Below are 19,241 nucleotides of genomic sequence, written 5' to 3' on the forward strand. Positions count from 1 at the left end.
CTTGCTGCTTGGGATGCACCGAGCGCACAGAGCAGGTTTAATAGCTGGAGTCCCAGGGCACAGTATTTGATGTACCGGTTGGGGCTTGACACCAAATAAAAATCCCCTATTAAAGAAATCAGGTTAATTTACTGTGTGAAACGAAGCAACTTAAACTGCTCCCAAATAGACAATATATTGTACTTTCCTTAGTGGGAGTGGAGAAGTGACTGGAAGGCTCTGCAGCAGCTTCTCGGGCTCCTCATGGGGCTGTTCTCTACCTTCACGTGCCTCTCTGCCCCTCCACAGGGCAAACCCCTTCCTTGTGCTGGGGTTGGGTGATGCAGAAACCCTACAGATGGGAGCACTCAGCATCCCAGAGCTGCTCTTGTCTTCCTACCAGGCAATAATGCTATTTCCACCTGCGCTGGCCAAAACCTCTTCTCCAGCTTGGGGCTGGAAGAACCTGTCTGCCTTTTTGTGTCCTTTGGCAGAGATAAACCCCAAATGTTTCATATCATATCAGAGAATCCCAGAGTGGTTCGGGTTGGAAGGGACCTTAAAGGTCATGAAGTTCCAACCCCTGCCATGGGCAGGGACACTTCCCACTAAAGCAGCTTGCTCCAAGCACCTGTGTCCAAGCCCCTCTCAAGCTTTCTTGTTGTCCCCTTTATTGATCCTCACTATGAGCAATGCAGGGAACCAGAGGTGCAAATACTCTGCTGCTTTAAGTGGGACTTTTCTTGCTGAATCCTGTAAGGAAAAGTCAAGTCTCCTCCACAACCAGAGACCCCCTTCTCCTTCCTGCCCCAGGAAACCGTGGTACAACTTGAAACCGATTAATAATACACAAAGGGATGATGTGGTTGGGCAAAGTGCGGCACTTTCCTGGGCTAGCTCGTGTTAGGCTTTTATTAAGCTGCTATCTAAAGCAAAGGAGAAGGAGTGATTTTATAGCCTGCAGCATCTTGTTTGCAGATTATTTTCCGAAGATGCTCCATAGAATCTCAATTGCCTGCGATGAGAAATCCTGGCAGGTGCTGCTGTGAATGGAGGAGGCTGAACAAGTTGATGCGGTCGCTCCTGGCATCGCTTGTGCAGGCAGGACTCAAGCTGCTGCTCGGTCCCACGCTCTGATTTGGTGCAACATGGGCTTCCCATGGGATGGAGGTGGACTTTGGGGTTGGGGAGGTGCTGTCAAGGTGGGAAGAGGGCTTGGAAGGTCAGGGAATGCAGGAGGACTGAGGCAAAGCCCCCCTGCTTGTGCTGTTCCCGTGCCTGCAGCTCGCTCGATCCAGATGTTTTAGCGGAAGCACAGATGTTCAGCCCTGCGTGTCCAGGTTTCAATGGCACCGCTCATTAGCAGGGAGCTGGAGGTTGGATGAGGGACAAAGAAACAGCCCGTGTGTCAGATGGCAGAGAAGGGCAAAAGGAAAGGGGAAATGAAAGGGGAATCGGAGCCACGCAGTGCCTTGCCCAAAGTCACACTGCAGCACCCGGCTGCTCACTTGTGCTATTTGAAGTAAAAGCATCTTTCCCTCCTTCATGGGGATGTATTGAGGACAGGTCGTGGGGTTTGGTGTGTTTACTAAGCTGCTGTGGCTAAACCAGCTGAATTCACTCATGTATAGCAGGGAAAAGGAAGTTAGGCAGGGGTTTGGCTTTAAGAAGATAATACGTTGTGATGCTCTGAACCCCTCACAATCCCTCTGAGCCCCCTTAAGCGCCAGTTGATGGAGGGTGCAGCCAGACTCCTGCCATCAAGCAGAAGCTCCCCGAGAGCCACAAAGCCCAATCAGCAGGAGAGGAACAATCGAGGCGCTGGCGGTCTCGGAGCTCTTCTGCTGATGAAGAAGAGCAGGGTCCAGACAGATTTGGAATAAGAAATCAGTCGCCGAGGAGGAATACCTAGTGACCTAGCTGGGAAAAGGAGGCAAAAAGTTCTCATCTGTTCCTTGTGTGTCCTTTCAGAGCATCTTCAATCATAGCCCGCATCATCTTCATCAGAGGGAAGGTGGTAATCAAGGCAGCTGGCTGGGAATGATGCTCTTTTTATATGCTGTTCTTTTTGGGGTAGGCATGAGAATAGCTCTGGAGTGTGGGGAATATATTTTGGATGTGTTTGGCTTTTTCTGGGGGGTCTTTTTTTAGCCGCTTAGGAGTTAGTTCACATTGTGCTAAGGACAAGGATTGAAACGCTCTTGCACAGGGAGCTAACGAAAGACAAATGCAACGTAGCCTCTTATTTATTTCTTTTACTCCTGCTTTCTTTCTTTGTAGTGGTAAAGATGATAGCATTTCATGCAGTCAATTGAGGCTATTGAGTTGTTTTGCCACTAAAGTTCTGCAGCATTGACTGGATAGATTCACAATGTCCCTTCGGAATAACATCCCTTTTAACAATGCGCCGTCAAGGGAGAGCTGTGCAGGCTTCCCAAGGTTTTCCTGGGTTGGATTTCTCTCTCATTCTTTCCACTCCATGCACTGAAAGCAGACCTGAAGCAAGTCCCAAGGGAAGCGGGAGGCCCCAGGCTATGGGAATTGGTTGTCCCTGTGCCTTGCTCTATGGCATGACACCAAATCCCAGATTGGGTTGGGGATCTGTGGGGTGCTGTTAAGGTCCCTGCTGCCTCCTCCAGGACCTACTGGGAGATAGCTTGGTCCTTATGGCAAAATTAAGGGATGAAAGGAATAAGAAGGATAAAAGGTTTGGAGGGAAAGCATACAGCTAAAGAAACCTTGTTTGCTCTGAATTCCTGTGATTTACCACCTCTCTGCGTGTGCTCGCCCTCATTTTCTGCTCACTCTTATCTTCTGCCCCTCGAGGAGAAACCTTTGCTTGAATGGAGCAGCAAAGGGTCCTTAATGCATGGCCTGAAAACTCACTGAGGTCCTTACATGCTGTGATTCAGTGGTGGTGTTGGTCTTCGCTCCCTATAGGCAATGAAAATGCGATTTCCTTCAAGAGAGACCAGTGGCTTTGCTGTGCATCACCTGGGGTAGTCCCCGTGGCTATCACTGCTCCTGGGCATGATGAGTCGTGGGGTTCTTCATCAGGGACTGTAGCCATAGGAAAAGGGGGAATGGATCATGAAAGAGGGGAAGTTCAGGTTGGATCTAAGAAGTTCTTCCCTGTGAGGGTGCTGAGGCGCTGGCCCAGGGTGCCCAGAGAAGCTGTGGCTGCCCCATCCCTGGCAGTGTTCAAGGCCAGGTTGGACACAGGGGCTTGGAGCAAGCTGCTCCAGTGGAAGGGGTCCCTGCCCGTGGCAGGGGTTGGAGCTGGATGATCTTAAAGTCCTTTCCAACCCAACCCATTCCATGTGTGGTCACCCAGAGGGTTACAGATGGGACTGGGTTAGCTGAGCAGACCCCAGCGGGTTGAATGTCTTGGAGTATCAAGTGCCTTGGTATGTGATGAGTTGCAGCCCAAAAAGGGCTCAGAAGGTGTCATCCAGGGCAAGCACCAGCCCCCTGAGCTGCTTGTGCTATTCAGTGGGGTGGATCTCCCGTGCCCATCACTGAAGCATCTCCGTGCTGCGTTGTGCCTCCTACCAACCCATCGGGAATGCAGCTCTCCCCGGGTGTCCTTCCTGCGTTAGCCCTGCTGCTGCTCAGGCTGTGGTTGTGATCCTGATGAAACTGAGCTTCCCAAATTCCATCTTGTTTTAACCTTCACTCCTCGCTTTCCTGCCTCTTTCGATGTGTGCTCTTTGAATAACTGTAACCCATCTGATAATGTTGTTATAAATTAATGATCTGTTTACAACCTTAACTCTGTTTTAATGAAGACTTTTTTTTTGTTGTTGAGGGAAATAAAAGCTCCTGTAATTATACCTTGTAACTGCGGGGTTTTATAGCCGGTGAACTCATCCAACAAGCAATTTCGATTAGTTTATCCAGGCAAATATTCTGGTGTTGATTTCACATATGGATATAGCTAAAAACCCCACACAGCTACTCCTGTGAGCAGCAGCAATAATTATCCCTGCAGCCCTGTGCGCCTGTGTCTCGAGTGTAAAGTGAGGCTGGGTTTTTGGATGTCTAAGAAAGGTTGAATTCATTCTCCTGCCTCTCCCTCGGTAGGAGCATTAATAGCATCTTTCATCTGAGTAGCTTCCTATTTTTCCCCAAACTTGTATCTCGGAGATAAATGTGTCTTTCTATCAGATTTTATTGAAATGGGTTATAAGGTTTAGAAATCACTAGGGATGGGGGAAGGAAGCAGCCAGGCAGGCGCTGCCGCTGTGTAAGCCTCATTTCCTCAGGAAACCAGGCTGCAAATACTTTGGGTACCATTAAAAAGTTGGAGCTGCTGGTGACTCTTATTTAGGGGTAAAGCTTCTGAGATACTTGGAAGCTCTTTTCCAAGTGCTTGGTTTAGTCTGTGTGTTCCAAAGCAAAGGAATTGGACAAATTCCCGCATTTCCAAGGAACTCAACAGCCAACTTCTTGAGCACATTGCAGCATTTAGCTGTTTCTTTTGTTACACATGGAGGGAGATCACCAAGTCCTTCTGAAGATGTTGGCCATCACAGCCCTGGTACCTTCATTTCATTTTGGTGGGGACCCCCAGTTGTCCTGAGGCTCACCAACACACCTTCGTTTTCCATTAGCTGAGGTTGAGCAGGTTCAACGTGTGGTGAGGACAAAGGTGGAAGCAACGGGCTGGGATTTAGGAGACCTCACTTTTGGGTGGCCCTCAATGCTGTGCTTTCAGCAGAGCTGCAGAGATGGTTGTAGTTGAGCGTGTACTCTCGGGAGCACCTTGTTGCTTGGTGTCCAGAAATGCCTATGGGATTGGGGAAATCAGCTTAGTCTTCCACGGGGATGCTGCTATAGAGGAGTGCACAAGGATGGTGACCCCACTATCTGAGGAGCCTTCCTGCTCTGAGCCATCCCTTCTTTTATCTGCCAGGAATTTCCCCCCTAAGCAATCACTCCCTCCTCCCAGCCCTGCTGAGCATGGATGCTGGGAGGATCCGAGGTTCCTGTCTGTTTTGGAGCAGCTCTTTGACATCAGGGATTGCATTTCCCCTGTTTACAGCGCTCCTGTCCTGCCCCAGCCCTCCTCATGCTCCCTTCTCCTGTTCTTCGCTCCCTATACCCCCTTTGTGCTCAGGGTAGATTTGCAAGCTGAAAAATAACCATCCCTGGCCATGAAATATGAATTTTGCCTTATGAGAGAATGGGGGAATCAGTGCTATTCTGTGCCCACAGTCACTTCATTCCAACAGGCAACCTGGTGATGGCACCTACCTGGTGTTTCTTTGTGAACCTCCTCCTCCACTGCAAGATACAGAAAGAAATGAGTTTCTTGGAGATATTGCTTCTTTTATTTGGGCTTTTTGTGTGTGTGGTAGGGCCCTGGTTCTGCCTCGTGGATTCTCCCTGTTACCACGATAGCAGTAACAAGAGCAGGAGAATGATGGGAGCAGGGACGTGCTCTCCTCAGCGCATCGAGCCGCTTCCTTGCCTTGCAATCAGTTCCTCCAATTCCAGCCCCCTGTTGTGACAACAGAAAGTTGTGCAAAAGCATTTCCCGCCCCTGAAAATCCATTACTGTCCCTGTCCTTTTCTCATGGCTGCCTTTATTATTTATATGATTTTCTTGTGCTGGCTTCAGTGGGGCTCTTTTCCATGCTGATTACAAGCAGTTATCAGAGAAACACTTTGTCAAATGTTACCTGAAGCAGCAGGACTTTGAGTTTATCACTGTTTGAACAGGTATGAAATAGGCTCCTGGCCATGGGCTGGGGTGATGTCCTTCCTCGTGTCCTTGTGATGGGCAGGAGGGAACATCAAATTGAAGATACCGAGCGCAGATAAAGGAGTCTGGGTTTGGTGGGGGTAATGGCCCTAGATGCTGAACCAGCAGTGGGCATAGGGATGGCCTCACTGCCTTAAGCTCCTTTTAGAGCCATCATCCCATTTTGAAGCTCCTTTCCCTCTTTCTCGAGCTTCAGGCAGTGCTTTTCTATCGTTTTCTTTTACTTATTTAGCTTTTAATTCCCAAACGGACGGAACTTGGGCAGGGGAACGGGAACATCCCGGGAAATCTATGTCTTCATTTTCTCCCTCTGTTCCCTCAGCCACCCCTTCGTATCTCCGCTAGGAATGTGCATAAAGCAGCTCCTCCACGTATCATTTATTCATCGCATTTTAGCGCGAGAGGCTCTGCCTTGCGATGGAGATGTCATTTGCAAAATAATAAGGTCCCACTTGCTGCTACCAGCACTCTTCCCCCAAGAGGTCATTCCCTCTGAATCACAAATCTCTTTAACCATCACCTTGTGGGTACACACGAGCCCAGCATTTAGATGAATTCCAGGTCTTCTTCCTCGTCGTCTCTTTTGCTTTTCATTTTTAAGGTACACACAGACCCGTCAGCTCTCTTGACTGTCGGATCTCGGTTCCTAATTGGGTTGCATCAGAGGAGCTCTTTGCTTTCAGCTGCTGAGGTTTGTGCATTGTGCAGGGACGTAAGTCACGGATATCATCACGTAATTAAGCTGGTATTAGGTGTTGGGAAGCACCGCTTCCCTCTTTGATCCCCCCGTCTGTGCTGTACACAGCGTCGAACACACGATGAGGGAGGGCAGACGTGGAGGCTTTGCTGCTACCAAAGGCTTTATTTTCCTTTATGGGGTCTTTCCTGCCGCAGGTCACAGTGAAAACTACGGGGGAAAGCAGGGCACTGATGTTTTGGTGTGCAACAGGCATTTTGGGTCACCAGCAGCGCAGACCCTCGTGGAGGGCGCCCATGGGAACCACTTCTCCCAAGCATGAGACCATGGATCCGGCTTTTGGCCCCAATTTGGCTCAGCCCTGCAATGGCCAAGGGTGCTGGCTTGCACTGCTGCTGGGTCATAGACTCGTAGAATGGTTTGTGTTGGAAGGGACCTTAAAACTCATCTGGTGACACCTTCCACTAGAGCAGGTTGCTCCAAGCCCCATCCAACTTGGCCTTGAGCACTGTCAGGGATAGGGCAGCCACAACTTCCTTGATCCCTCCCTGTATTTACGGCCCATCTGGGACCGATGCCTTTATGGGACATTTCCCTTGAGCGTTGGACTTTGCTCCCTGTATCCTCCCCGAAAACCACCTGAGGCTGAGCCAGCAGCATCCCGGGAGCTGCTCACGTGGTGCTGTTATATAGGGGAAGATTATTAATAAGCTAAGGTGTAATTATATGTCTTAAACCTTGCTCGGGCTCCAGCAACATCTTTCCAGAGGAGGGAGGAGGCTTTCAGGGAGACACCTTGCTGTTTAATAAATAAAAGAAGAGCTTCATAAAGTGTCTGGCAAGCACATTCCTCACATAGAAATGTTACGGAATAACACGGGATGAATAATAGAAAAGGTTATTGAAAAATTCATAATTTCCAAGCGCCGGTGAAGGCCAGGCTTCCATTGGCGTTTATTTGCCTGTAGAAAAGTGATTAAAATATATATTATTGTCCTGTCTATAGGAAAATGTATTATTAAGTGGCTACTAGCATGACATTTGAAAAATCCATTTCATTCCATTTAGTGGTGGCGGTGGGAGGGGAAGGGGGGGTTCTTTCTCCTGCCTTTGTGCAGGGAAGGTTTTTACAGGCATTTTAGGCAGGCCTTCAGAAAAGCAGCAATAAAATACAAAGGGAGAAGGTTTAATTATGGCCCCCCGGCTCTCAGCAGTGCCGTTCGGGCTCCGTTTTCGTGCCTTTTCCGTTCAAACTGAAATGAGATTCCTTCACCTTTATTTATGGCTTTAATTGCCAAGAAAGGGAACTGAGGACGGGTGGTGGGTTTGAGCTGCACAGGGGGATAACAGGGTTTTCTCTGTGGACCTCACTGGTGATGGGCATTGGTTTTTTGAGGGGTTTTACGGTGCTGGACATCAGGTCAACCTCAAAGGCTTGGAAGCAGGTGGGACTTGTAGGTCGTGTCGATGGAACTGGTGGCATTCAGGTTGTCACTGTGGGTTCATCCCTCTTAGGTTCTGGGTGCTTTGCAATAGCGTTATAAACAGGGAGTCCATGTCCTGAGTCCCATGTCCCGAGTCCCATGTCCCTGGGAAGCTGGAACGTGTCCATGTTGCCATGTCCTTAGGAAGCTGGAGGATTTGAGGGGTTTTAGGGGATGCTGGGTGCATTTCTTGGGCTTGATCTTTCTTCTGAGCCATCCAGGCAGCCCAGTTGTGCAAAGCTGGATGGGGAGTCGGGCCAAGAAGTTTTCTTAACCAAATACCTGGATTTTGGTCTTAATGCCTAAAGGATCAGGATTGAAAATAGCTTGAATTATCCCCTTGGACTTGTTCTGCATCCCTACTGCGTGTTGAGGATGGGTGTTTTGGGAATGGGTGGCTATGATGGGTTAAACTTGTGGGTGAATGGTTTGCATCCATGGGATCCAGTTGTCATAGAACTCCACGGAAAAAACCACTTTTCCATAGGTGAAAGATACGGGTCATCCAACAGATGGGTTTGGGAAGTTTTTGTCCATGGGGAGCTCCTGTGGTGGGCAGTTTGGGCAGGAAAGTTGTGTCACACATAGCCAGGAGCCCCTTAATCCCCAGGGAATGCATTTTATATACTACCTATGTACACTGAGTTTATCTGGGGATTAAAAGGGAAGAAGCAGACCCCTCCTCTGTTAATGTCAGCAGGGATGTGTTATTCCACGTTAGCCTGGATCCATCAGAAGACAGGTGGAAGCTTTGCTTCCCCCCCATCATGCCTTCGATCTTGAGCTGAGTCTATATTTGCTGCGTTAATGACTCGGAGCCAATCTCCAGCTCCTCTTCAGTTTTATTCATAGATTCCATCTGGGACTGTCGGAAATAGAAAGGCAGAACCTGTAAGGAAGCCATGTGGCAGGAGAGGACATGAGGCAAAGAGCTGCTTCGAAAGAGAAAACAAGGGTTGGGATTGACTTCTACTATTCCCCAAGCTGGATTTGCCACGCATCTTCAATTAAAACCGTCCAAAAGCCCCTTTTTTTGTGGGTTTTAATGATTTTAAGGGAGTGTCCAAAATTGAGCAGGGCCAAAAAGCAGCTCATGAAACGCTGCTGTCAGTCATCTCTTGGGGGTACCTCCATGAATCCCTTCCATGACATGCAACACCTCAGACCCTGCCTCTCAAATGAGGTACCTGAAAGCCCCTAAACCCAAGCAGCAGCGTGTCTGCAAGGTAGCAGTGTTCATTGTGTAGAGCTCTTTAAATCTGCATGGCAAATCAGGTTGGGAGGACAGGAATATAGAGATCTCACTGCAAAGCAGAGCTTAATGTACCCAGAAGCCATTGATAGACTGCCTGATACCCGGCAGTCACAGCCGGATGGGCAGCCTCGTCCTCTCCTGCCTACAAAGCAAATATCTCTGAGCAGGAAAAGAGGCTTTGCCTGGGGAAAAGGGCAATATCCAGTGATGGGGGGGGGGGGCTGTAATTCACCCTGGAATTGTGAAGGATGGGGGGAAGAGGAGTGCGGGGACGCAGAGGGATGAGAGCGTGGCAGCGGTGCGTGCGAGGCTCCGTGGTCAGCATGGCAAACCGCTGGGCACAACTTCGGCAGTCAGCTCTCTCTCTTTCCTTATTTATTTTCCCTTTCTCCCCCCTCCCTCTTTCACAACGCGGAGCGGAGCTTGCCTCTTCCTCCGGCTCTCCCTGCCCATTCCCAGTGCCCATCTTGGAGGATCTAAATTAAAATCTGTTATCATTTCCTGGATAATCCCTTTTGATGCCCTGAAAACAGGCAGAATCTGTCCTGCTTCAACCTTGCATGTAAGTGCTGATAGCTTTTGAACAGCTAAATGGCTTTGTATATCTCATACAAATGCCTGTCTCATCCAGGAGCTGGCAAGCACCGTGCAGTCGGCTGGGGGAAGCTTTATGAGTTACAAGTGGAATTACTTCGGAGAGATGCTAAGGAGGCCAAACCTTGGCATCTTGTGTCTGGCAGGGATGGGCTTTGCATTGTCTTAACCTCAAGGAGCAGCTAATTGGTGTCACGGTGCTGCTGCAATTTGTCAGCAGGGCTTTCCTGCATGCAACTCGATCTGTGACTCGGAGCTTGCCTGGGGATACCAGTTTAACCCAACCTGAGCTCCTGGGGAGCTTTGTGTTGAGGAGAGCTTGTGCAAGGACTTTGTTCATGGGCTTCGTGCGTGAAATGAGTGTTGGTGCCTCTCTGCCCGACGCCATTCCCAGCCCAGGCACTGGTTCTTATTCTCCCAGCAGAGCTGATGCTTGTGCTGAGGCTCCGGAGCTGCATCCACAGCGTGTTTGGCTCTGTTGATGCCACTTGTCCCTTTCCTTGCTGGCTTTTCCTATTTGCCATGGGGCTGTGGATGCGTTGCCAGACACTTCCTCCTCTACCTGCTTTCCCTGGGGGGAGCTGGTTTGTGTTCAGGGCAAAGTGAGGAGTGTATTGAACATTAAACCTGGCTGATGGCATCTTTGAGCCGCCTCTGAGGACCTGGTGAGATCTATCAGTGTCTGGTACCTGAGAAGCTGGTTATAGTATAGTAATGGTCTGACGGCTTGAGCTGATGTAGCAGGGTACAGCTGTGACTGAGAAGCATCTTTACAGCTCTTAGCCCCAGGTGATGGGATAGAAGAATGCAGCCCCCTGCTTGGGGAGCTGTGCTTAGCAGAGAGGCCTGAGGAGAGGAGATGAAGGGAGAGGAAGCCAAAGGAAAAGAGAGGCAGGGCTTGATTTTGAGAAGAAAGCCATAAACCAACCCTTTTTCAGGCACAATCCCTTCTCTGCCCCCCTGCAGTAGAGCTGTGCTGGGTAGCAAATGGAGCTGCATCTCATGGGTAAACTGGGGGAGCATCAGTGCTGGGTGCTGGGTTGGGCACGGGCTTGCTGTGAGGAGAATTGGCTGTGGCGTGGATGGGAAGGGGAAGCCGTGTTTCTGCAGATGAGCAGCCTCATGTTTAGCTCAGGAAGAGGACAGGGCACCGGGATGCTGCTGGTTGCAGCTGCAGTCATTTCTCAGAGCTGCCTCTTGTGCAGGAGCTCATCTGCCAAACGGGCTGGAGAGCCTGCAAAGAGCAGTTAAGTGGACTTAACCTTCCACCTCTGCTTGTGCTTCCTCAACAAAAACCCCCAAACAAACTGCTCCTGCTGAGCAAGGGCCTTCTCTGCAGTGAGCTGCTGGTTCGGGTGCCTCTGAGCATCCCTAGGAAGGGGGATTCATCCCTGCTTACTCCTTCTTTCTTCCTCTCTGTCGTAATAGTGGAGGGCATAAATTCCTTGCTTGGAGTCTGAGGGTGCTGAGGGCAGAGATTTGAAGCTTGGATCCCAAAATGGGCAGCCTCCTGATGTCGCTGCGTTAAAAGGACCGATGCTGTGGCATTGGACGCTGATGTGCTGAGTCGCTTCTTGTCCTCTGCATCCTCGGGGCCACCACCTCCTTCCCACTGATGTACTCCCCACTTCCCATTCCCCTGTGCTGAAGCCAGAGGAAAAGAAAAAGCACTTCCCCTCCTTCCCTTTAATGAACTCACCATTAATTGCTTGTGCCAAATCCTTGTGCTCCCCAGCTAAGGAAATCAAACAGGGCTCCCCAGCGAGTCAGCGCTCATCCATTAACACAGTCATTCTGGATCCCTCACCCAGGTGGTTGTTGCCTCTTGCCCTTGCACTCTCGCTTTGGCCTTTCCATCATTTCTAGGCAAAGCCCACAAGCCAACCACAAAACCAGCCCTTTTCAGCCACCTTCCCTTCGCCCTCCTCATTCCCAGAGATGCTGAGCTGCATCCAGGCCATTATTTGCCTTCAGTAATGGAAATAAAGCTCCTGTTGCTCCAGAGACGACTCCTTTTCTCCTGGGACACAAGAAAACCAATCCCCAAAAAGTGACTCGAGAGCATTTTATTTGAATCCAAGTGGTAATTTCAGGTCGCTCCTTATTCATGGGCTTGGAATAGTTTCTTGCTTGCGCGGTTTCGCTGGGCTGCTGGGAAATCAGAGGAAAACTTGCAGATCCCAAGGGATTTGCAAGGGCTGTTGGTGTGTTGAATGCAGGAGGTCAGGGCTGGCTGCTGTTTGCTGCTTCCTCTGTTTTAAGCAGTTAGTTAGCAGGGATGTGTGCTGAAGGAGGCAGCTTTTATTAGGCAGCCGGAGAAGGTGGATGGATGCAGCATCCCTTCATGAAGAGCTCAATCAGACCCAGGTTTTCGGCATAAAAGCTGCTTTTTTCAGCTGCTCTAATGAAAGATCTCACCTCTTCCCCCCCCCCCCCCCCCCCCCCCCGGGCCTTGCTGCTTCATCAGTGCTGTGCTGGGAATGCTGTGAAAATCACCAGCAGGAATGAGGAGTTAGTGAAACGCAGCATCTCCGGGGCAGGCTGGGAGAGGAGGCGATGCCCTGGGAGGCAGGAGCTGAAGTGATGCTGCTTGGATGAGGAAATCACAGAATCCCAGCCTGGTTTGGGTTGGAAGGAGCCTTAAAGCTCACCCAGTTCCAACCCCCTGCCACGGGCAGGGACGCCTTCCACTAGAGCAGCGTGCTCCAACCTTAGCCAGTTTCCCCGTGCCTCAGTCTCCCCATCAGTAACACAAGAGCAAGGAAATCTCCTCCCTGGTGAGATGCATATGGAGAATGCTACAGGATGGTTACAGATTGCTGTGGTGGCAGTGAGGAGGAAAACAGGCGTGGGTTTCACACGCTGGGAATTAGTGGTGGCGTGGGTTTGGTACGGGATCTGGTTTGCCTTTTGCAGTGTAGCTGTTCACTTGAGTGGTTCCTTGCAACTGAACTCAGTGAGCGCACAGGCTCTGCTGGCGCGGGTTGAACTCGCAGCTCTTTCAGACAGGGGCCCTCTCATCTCTCAAGCACGAGCACAATTAAGTAGACCCTAACGACGTGTCAGGCGGCGCGGGGATGCGAGCGCGGTGGCAGCGTCTCCCTGCAGAGCCTGCTATGGAGACTGCAATGAATAATCACACCCGTCCTCCTCTCCCCACATAGAAATAGTCTGATAAATAAATAAATGCCATTTTTTTCATTTCGTTAGATATTTCCTCCTTTCCCCCCTCCTTCTCCTCTTTCTATTTGCCATCAAAGCTCTCCCTCTGGTGAGCAATTTCCAGGCAGCGGGGCACTTAGCAGCTCAGAGGAGAGGATCTGCTGTAGTTGATGCGTTGCTCATCTTCTCGTTGTCCCATGTTCCAGGGTGAAAGGGACTGGAATTCTCCTGCCCTGCCTGGTTTCTGCTTGCCATGATCCTCCTGCCCACCGTGTTCTCCTGGAGCTGGTACCATTTGTATCCATGAGTTTCTGCCTCATTGATAGAACCATACAATGGGCTGGGAAGAAAGGACCTTACGATCACCCAGTTCCAACCCCGTGCCATGGACAGGGATGCCTCACACTAGACCAGGTTGCTCCAGTCCCGTCCAGCCTGGCCTTGAACACTGCCAGGGATGGAGCATTTATACTTATTAAGAGAGAGAAGAAAACCATACGTGCTTGTATCTATTAGATGTTAAAAGAGGTCCAGGTAGTGGGTATCGGTGTAGGGATGGATGCAGAAGAGCGGCAGCTAAGGAGAGGTGATGCCAGGGGCATCCTGCAGGAACCAGGATGAATGGCTCCAGCATCCTTCAAGCAAACTGTACCTCAGGGCACTTTCTGGAGTTCAGTGACACAAGACGGTGGGTAATAGATGGTGTAAATCGCCAGGGGAGAGCAGCCCAAAGATATGGCAGGAGGAATAAATTCAGACCTTCCATCACAAAGCCAATAATGGGGCCAGGGGGAGGTGGAGACAAGGGAGAGGATGTTTATTTTCGGGTGAGGTATGAAAGCAGTGGAGAATCAATGACTAGAGCATAAAGCACCTCATGCGGATCACTGATATATACACAGCCCTTGCCAAGTGCTGAGGGTGCCCTCAGATCTTCAGCCGCGGTTTAAAGTGATGCAGCGTGTGCCTGGCTCATGGCACCAGGCTCCCGTGCTGAGGTCTTTGGTTTGGTTTGGCTACTTTAAGAGGTGCTGTGAGCTTTTGAAATAGGTCTCCTTAACCTGGGTCTAGTTTTTCATCCCTTAGCTGGGTTTTCAAGGCCAGGCTTGCCATCTCATCGAGGAGATGCTGTGAACCTGATGTAGGTAACAGGGATTAGTGCCAAACCTCCAAAGGAGGACAGTGTCAGGCACTAGGCTGGAAACGAGATGTTAAATTGTAGAATCCCAGACAGGTTTAGGTTGAAAAGGACCTTAAAGCTCATCTCAGTCTCCCCTCTGGCAGGTTAAAGCCATTCCCCTTGGCCTGTCCCTACAGGCCCTTGTCCCAAGCCCCTCTCTTTAGGCTCTGGAGCTGCTCTAAGGTCTCCCCTTCAGGACCCTTCTCTTCTCCAGGCTGCCCCAGCCCAGCTCTCTCAGCCTGGCTCCAGAGCAGAGCTGCTCCAGCCCTCGCAGCATCTTCATCTCCCTTCTCCAGAGAGGTGAATTTTCGCACCATAACTGAGATAGCAGCATTGTTACATCCACTCTTTAGCGCCTAAATCACTTGGGCAAGCAACGCATGAGCACTTCCCTCCCTGCACGGATGTCGCCAGTTGTAATTCAGATGATTCACTCAAGGTCGTATAGTGGAGCGGCATCTCTTCCACGCCTGCTTGTATCAGGGAGGGGGTGAGAGGCAGGGGAAGAAGGGAGGAAGATCCCTCGTGTGCCTTGTTCGACAAGTTTGCAAACCAAGAGCGGCTTTGCCGGCGTCCTCACGTCCCTGGCTGCGTTGGGGAACGTCTCTGCTGCTCCCCAGGTCCCCACTCGCCCCCTCTGATAAGGTAATGAGATGCAAGTCTTTGGTGTGTTTGACAAGCTGCTGTCCTACAGCGCGGGAGCCGCCAGCGCTCAGAGGCTGGGAGAGGAGATTAATTAATGCTAAAAGACACAGTTTGATGTGGCAATGAAATCTCGATTAGAATAATCTCTAATTATCTTGTAGCACAAGTGCCGCGGCTCTCCCAGGTGTCTGCCCCAGCTCCGAAGTGTTATTTGTCAGCATCAAAGACAGAGAAAAGCCAGTGCAAGGGGTGCACGTGTGATCCCTGGCGATGGGGAGCGTCTCTTCTGCCAGGCTTGTTCCTTAATCATAGAATGGTTTGCATTGGAAGGGACCTTAAAGCTCATCCAGTCCCAACCCCTGCCATGGACAGGGACCCCTTCCACTGGAGCAGCTTGCTCCAAGCCCCTGTGTCCAACCTGGCCTTGAGCACTGCCAGGGATGGGGCAGCCACAGCTTCTCTGGGCACCCTGGGCCAGCGCCTCAGCACCCTCACAGGGAAGAGCTTCTGCCTTATCTCCAACCTGAACTCCCCCTGTTTCAGTTCGAACCCATCACCCCTTGTCCTACCGCTACAGTCCCTGTTGAAGAGCCTCTCTCCATCCTTGTAGGCCCCCTTCAGATATTGGAAGGTCTGCACCTGAATGGGTATATCCATCTGCTTCCATAGACCCTGTCCATGCGTGTTGTCCCAGATCAGGGCAATATGCGCGATTCAGGGTCTTGAGTGTTATTGCTGGAGCACAGGGAGCCAGTCTGAGGTCTGTGCAGGTGGTTTGTGGCGCTTCCACTTTGCCATTCCAAACCGTGTCGTTCAAAAGCCCGGTCCTTTATGGCTTGCTTTATTTCTGAGGGCTTTTACACAAAATCAACTCATTCCCAGGGAGAAGCTTAGTCTTGACAAAACACCACTTTGCCCAGGAAAGCCATTTCCATCAGCAGGCTGCTTGGTGCTTTATTGCCTATCCTCCAGGCTCAGTGAGCTTTAAAGTCCTCATCTCCCATCATCTCTTCTGTCCTAATGTCTTTGCTGTGAACTGTGACCTGTCCCTTCCTAGAAGGCGGCCTTTCAGAATGGTCCCTAGGAGCAGGGCTGGACAGTTGTGTGCTGCATAGGAGATAGGCACTTTAGCATCTGTAGCAGCAGGAATAACTGGCTGCTGTGCTTGGTGAGTGTTGTAACGGGGTCTGTGCTGCTCCAAGTTGTATTTATGTACTTAAAATGGTCTCAGGAGAGGAAGCATCTTGGGTTGAAAGTCATTGCTCTTGTGCCGTGCTCACTCTTGGTGCTGCAGATACAGGAGGCATCCTTTAGCCATTAACATCCTCCAGCCCTTTAAAGCCTGGGGTGGGTTCTTCTGCAGCAGGAAGGGGGAAGCAGGGTCCGTCACAGAGCCTGGGATGGGGACAGTGTGTTTCTGGCTGTCATAACCTGTTGTGTATCATTGGTCAGAGCATCATTGTGCTTGCTAAGATGTGTAAAGGTGGGGGTGAAAGCAGCCAGCTGCAAGTGAAGCAGCTTTCCTGAACCCCTCTGCATACCTTCACCCTGATGGGTGATGGAAAATCCCCCTCTGGTCCCCCACTGATGCATCTCTGCTGCTTAGGCACCCCCCAAAGCAAAGCCACCGCATCGCACCCTTGAACTTCTGCATCTATGGAAGGAGAGAGGGAGGAAAAGCACCACAAACCACCCCAGGTTGTTTTGAATCACAGATCTGTTTGCAAACGAGCTTGGGTAAAGAAAGGCATGCTTGGTAAATCCTATTTCACTTCACCAATGAGCTGAGAAACTCTTGGATAATGGGTTATGAGTTGTAGATCTGTTTGATTGCATTGTTGCAAAGTGGGAATTGTTTTGCAACATAGATTCTTAATCACTGAGGCATCTGTGATTGAATGCGTCGAAAATTGGTGGGAATTGGAAGTTAACTATAGTGCAGACGGCTTATTCTTGTGTATAATTACAAATAAATTCTAATAACTCTTCCTAGAAAAGGCTGCCAAGAGGAAATTTCCAACCTTGTCCTCTCCTCAGCCCCCCTTCTCCAAAAGCACAGATCCTCCCTCCCCTCTCCCTTTCTGAGCCTTTTCTTTTCCAGCCTGTAGAGCTGGGAAATACAAATCCAATCTCTGCATGTCACTCCCTGCATCATCAGCTGCGAACTATCTAACTTGCAAATAGTTCTTGTCATAACAGCCGGGGCTGGGAGCTGCAGAAGGAGCTAGAGGAGGTGTTTGCTTGTGTGATTGCACAGTGGGGTAAGGTGCAAGAATAAAAGCATAGAACCATTGAATGAACCAGGTTGGAAAAGACCTTTAGGATCATCAAGTCCAACCATTTCTGCCACGGCCACCGTTAACCTATGTCACAAAAGGAACATCACACCTCCTGCAGGTTTTGGGGCATGGCCACTCATAGCTTAGAATGGTTTCACTCAGTCTGCAACCAAGTACAGAGGTGCTTGGCCATCACTGAGGTGTCCGCTCAATGTGTAAATGAATTTACACATGGAGGTGATGGGGAGATCGGGGTGTTGTTTGTCAGATATTTGAGTTCTCCGGAGTGTTTTGCAGTGCTCATGGGCTGGTTGATGATGGAGCAGAGGTCAGCTGCAACTCCTCTGGCTGTCGTCTGATCCAGGATCCCAGGGATGTGTGGGATTGAAAGTTAACAAAATTAAGCCTCATACAGGGGGAATTTTATAGCCATAATACAGTTCTAGTAGGGATACAGGCACCCTGTGAGACCTTCTGCCCTGGTTATTATGGAGGCTGAGTTTACCAGACCTCAGGAAGAACTGTCTGCTCCAAAGAGTAACATCATGTGGAGTGGTATGGTGTGGAAGAGGAACCTTTGACAACGTGGTTCCTGCAGTACTCATGGGATACCAATGGGTTACTCATGTCTCATGATGCTATATAGTCTTTTAGGCTGTCTATCTACATTGACCTATCCCAGTAGGTGACTCCTCCATCCTTATCTGTGCTGCGTACATCCTTAGGATTGTAACGCAACCCCTTGGCTTGCTGGTTCTCCTTGCAGCCACCTCCAAGGCTGAGCTCCTCATGCTCTGAGAATTTGGGGGCTAGAGATGATGATGATGCTCGCAAAGGTCCTGCCTCACCATTTTACGCAGACCACAGAGGTGAAAATCAAATGGTACCCTGCTTTTTGCAAGCCTGTGGCAGGCTGCTGGAGGTTATTCTGCATGGGATGAGAGGTCAGGTTTGCTTGACAAAGAGAAGGGACTTTCTTTTTCTTCTTTTACAGTGCTTGAGCTATTTATACTCCGATCTCCACCCTCATGATGGGATGAGGCAGTCAATAGGGTGCTTTCATGGCCTCGTTTCAGAGAGGGCTTTGCAGAAGTTGAAGAGATGGGTTATTATTAAGTCCTCGTCATGTTAAAGATGCTTTGAAGCCAAACCTGGACCCGCTCATGATCTCGACCACCAAAGAAGAGAAGGCAGGACAGTACCCAAGGATGGGGAACAGAAAAGAGAGCTTTCTATTGTGTATTGACTCTCCTTTTGTTGCTTGGGAATGGCAGATTGGACTCTCCTTTGGTACCGAGAAAACTTTGGGCAATGCCACCTCCTTTTGGAGGAGCCCCATGACTTTTAAAGGAGATAATAGCTGTTTAAAGCCGGGTTAACTATGTAGTCTTTTATCATTACTTAACGATATCATCCACATCTGCCATTTGACATCTGTGGGGAAAGCATCAGCGCAACGAAATGAAGCAAGCAGCGGACCGAAACTCAACCTGAGCTTCGCGACGGCTTTGCTTGCATTAGAAAAGTTGCACAAAATCAAGTCAATTGGTTTTAAATCCATTTATTTAAAATGGTGCAAACTCTAATACGGACAGAACTAGTTTAACCTTTGCTTAAATTGATTTTGCTTGTGACAGTAAATTACCGAGTGAGACTGAGCTGATTTAATGGAGGGTTAAGCCTGTTGAAGTGTGTCCATCTTCAGCGTTTTCATTGGTTTGGAGAGTGAGGATGGGCCAGAAACTGGGAGCTCACGAGGGGCTCGGGGAAACCGGAGTTCTCTTTCTTGTTCTGCCATAGATGCTGGGAAATTCCCATCTCTGGGCCTCCGTTTCCTCTGTGTGATGGGGGATGATGGAATTTTCCTGGTTTGTCAGTGTGTTGTTGCGCCGGGGGTGAGAAATGAGCACCCTAGGGTTTGCCTGTCCTGAAAACAGGAGCTGGTTTACTAACTCCACTAAAAGTAATAGTGAAGTAGCTGCTAACAGTGTGAGTTTGAGTTGTTCAGGCTACACCAGGGCCGTACTTTGCTTTGCAGGATGGAAAAAGAGACCTTTTCTAACATGAGGTCTGAACCCCAGCCCTGTGAGCTGTCAGCATCCCTTTTCCACCCATCAAATGCTGTATTTGAGACCACACCGAAGCATCTCCTCCAGGATGGGGAGGGCTGCATGCTCCTCAGTCATACGTGCCTTTTGC

The 19,241-nt window shown here is 49.9% G+C and overlaps 1 protein-coding gene across 1 annotated transcript in view; it reads left to right on the forward strand.

Annotated features, from left to right (window-relative positions):
* Nucleotides 1–19,241, forward strand: part of LOC308228291 (protein CEPU-1) — a gene marked incomplete at both ends in the record, with an annotated part of 326,758 nt that overhangs the window by 83,471 nt on the left and 224,046 nt on the right. The gene's annotated exons all lie outside the window — the stretch shown is intronic.

Source organism: Psittacula echo (genome assembly GCF_963264785.1).
Source record: "Psittacula echo genome assembly, chromosome: 18".
In the NCBI taxonomy this organism is placed as follows: domain Eukaryota; kingdom Metazoa; phylum Chordata; class Aves; order Psittaciformes; family Psittacidae; genus Psittacula; species Psittacula echo.